We start from the raw sequence: 3,415 nt of genomic DNA on the forward strand, positions 1-3,415 counted from the left end.
ATTGGGTACGAAATCGAAGCCCTGTCCCATCGGATCCCGGGGCCTCATTGGGTCCGCAGAATCGAATCGCCTTGAAGAACGAACGGACGGCACCTCCGCTCCCCTCATTTAATAAGCTGGGGCACGTGGAGCCCCGACGTAGCCTTCACCTCGCCGGATCCATGATCCAGTAACGAGATCGGAAGCGTCCGATCCTAGGTCATGCCGCGTGTCCGTTTTGAACCCCGTAACGCCACACTCATTCATGAGCTGGAGAGTCCCTCGGATTACGGGATCGAGGCGTTCGCCTCGTCGGCCCAAGGACCCTCATCATGGGGTCCGCCACAGCATCGAAGCGATCTTGCGATCCAAGAGACGCCACCCCCCCCCGTACACCCGCTCGAGAAACGTAAAGACACGAGCTCCACCATAGTTCGCTGAATAAAGCAACCTCGAAACGCCCAAGGGGCGGCGGGTCCTCGCCATAAACACTCCGAGAAACACGAGGGCCGCGGACGAGATTCGCCCCGCCAACTTTAATGAATAGACTTTACTTCCCACGTCCGAGCCCGCAAGCCGCTCGAACTCGGAAGTCGGGGGGGTAAGTGTTGGGGGAATAAGATTTTTCCCCCCAAGTGACACAAATGCCCCTAAGAAGCCGCACAATCGCCGACCCTGAACAGCCGAAGTCGGCGTCCGACCTCGGAACGCCCGACCTCAAGACATCCGACCTCGAGACCTCCGACCTAGGAAAATCCTGATGCTCAAGGTATACCCTTGTCAGCCACCTACTACGGCCGTACTCCTCTGAGGTCCAACTGAGGACCATACCCTGCCACTGCTTTCAGCATTTATTGCGCATGGCCGCTGTAACCCTCCGGTTCACTCTACAATTAATGCGGATCTCCGGCTTACTCCACCATTAATGCGGATCTCCGGCTTACTCTACAATTAATGTGGATCTCCGGCTTACTCTACAATTAATGTGGATCTCCGGCTTACTCCACCATTAATGCGCATGGCTCCTGACATCTACGGATCCTCGGCTCTCCACCGCAAGTTAGCCCAGCAGAGTCTGGTCAACCATGATAAGTCTCTGATCTCGGCCATACCTCCGACACCAATGCAATGATTCGCCTGGTAGCGTACTGGTTCGGGTCGTACGACGCCCTCACCGCCGACATCAGTACAATGATTCGCCTGACCGTGCGCCGACCTGAGCCCACATGCCGAGCCGTACTATGGCCTTGCCCTGTTACATCACAGGTAAACCGACCCCCACCTATAAAAGGGAGCCTTGGCCTCTCAGGAGGGGGTTGGGAAATTCCGCGCCTTACAAGCACTGTTCATCTCCTCCTTACACTATCTGCCCCCTCCCTGACTTGAGCGTCGGAGGGCCGGCGCCGGAAAATCCGGCCACCGGTTTGTCTGCAGGCACCCAGACGGAGGACGCCGCCCGCTGACGGATCGCTGCCCCCGCCGTGAGGACCTCCAGCTCCCTCTCTCCGGCCACCCCAGACGGAGGACGCCGCCCGCCGACTGGTCGCCGCCCCGCCGTGGTGACCCGCAGCTCCCTCTCCCTCGACTGAAGATTGCCCTCCGGGTCCAATTTCCAGCAACACAGGACAATGGAGAAAAATTAGCAACCCTCTTGAGAGCTCTGGGAGCATATGCAGAAGGCTTCTCCACGGATCCTATTATCAGAAGAGCATCTTATTTCTGGAACGAACTTCAAACATGATTAATTCGAGCTGGCCATTAAGAATGTCCGAAGTTCGCAGAGAGATTATCCTGGCAAAGAAAGAGCTATGCGAGTATCAGTTCTTATGCAAGACTATGGGTGCCCCTGTTGTGGCTAGTAATGGGCATCAGGCCGTGCCGGGCCGGCCCGGCCTAGGCCCACCGGGCCACGGACTAAACGGGCCGTGCCTGGCCCGGCCCGCTTCGTTAGCGGGCCGTGCCGGGCATGGCCCGCTCAGCGAAAAACGCAAGCCCGACCCGGCCCCAGGCCCGTGGATTGGCGGCCGGGCCGGGCACGGCACGAGACGGGCCGTGCCTGGCACGGCCCGTCTCGGGCGCAAACGGGCCGTGCATGGCACGGCCCGTCTGGAGGGGGGAGAAAATAGCCATTTCCAACGGCTATATTTGGTTTTTTCCCAAATACCCCTCCCAACAGTCCAAAAACGGCTAATTTGAGGGGTATTTTGGGAAAAAAATTTTCTGGCTCGCGGGCCGTGCCGGGCCCAGGCACTTATGGGCCGTGCCGAGCTGGCCCGCGGGCCGTGCCGTGCTTGGCCCGCGGGCCGTGCCAGCCCAGGCCCTTATGGGCCGTGCCGGGCTCGGCCCGCGGGCCAGAAAATGGTAACCCAGCCCGGCCCCCTTTCATGGGCCGTGCCAGGCACGGCCCGTTACTGTAGCAAGCGGGTGGCACGGCCCGCTTCGTGCCGGGCCGTGCCGGGCTATGGGTGGTCCGGCCCAGCGCCCATCTCTAATTGTGGCATTCTTGCTGCTGTAATTCTGACAGAAACGCTCACAAGTGATTTCTATCCGGCCGCAGTTTCCACTGTGCCGGTCATTGTTTTTAGTACACCACATGAAGTATCACCCTCTACTATTTGGTTCATGGCCATGGTTTTTTAATTATATTGGAATAATATATATATATATTCTTCTCTCAAGGATCCTACCCAGAAAGTGTGCCGAATGACGGCGTTAGTGCTAAACTACAAGTGCAAAAGATTACACTCTGATGGTCTCTCTCCGTCAGATTCCCAATTGAATCCCGTCGGGTAATTTGTAAATTAAAATCCTGTGCTTGTATCCATTTCCAAGGTCAGTGTTGTCTATAAATTTTTTTTGAGAGAGTTGGAGTCAGCACATTTTTTCCAATGAATTTGACTGCTTGACCGTCCGCTACTTTCGCGCGCGCGCGCATAAGAAGAGGGTGTAATGTTTGTTTTCATGTCGCCTTGCTTGTTTGGCCTTAATTAGTTTTGCTTGCAGGCTTGATACAATTATTTTATATAATATTATATAATATTTTTTTTGATTATTTTATTATACTAAAAAGTATATTTTTAGTTTAATTATTAAATACATGTTAAAATATTACAGCACTTTAAAAATATAGTTACCAAATAATAAATAATTTTTTATAAAAATTCTACTACAGAAAGTTTTATTTTCAACAATTTTATTTTCAAAAATTCTACTGCCAATAATTTTTCGAAACAGAAACTTAATCAAAATGTATTCTTGAGTTGCATTAGGTGATCGAATACTCCAATGTGTTCTTCCTGCCAACTTTTGATCCCATCAACTTCTATATAGAGAATATTGTGTGCTCCGGCATCCAAACAAGGCCTATATATAAAACGAGTCAACCCAACACAACTGACAATTCACATCCATGCAAGCACCATGCTGTAGAATAATC

This window comes from Phoenix dactylifera, chromosome 15 (genome assembly GCF_009389715.1).
Source record: "Phoenix dactylifera cultivar Barhee BC4 chromosome 15, palm_55x_up_171113_PBpolish2nd_filt_p, whole genome shotgun sequence".
NCBI lineage: Eukaryota > Viridiplantae > Streptophyta > Magnoliopsida > Arecales > Arecaceae > Phoenix > Phoenix dactylifera.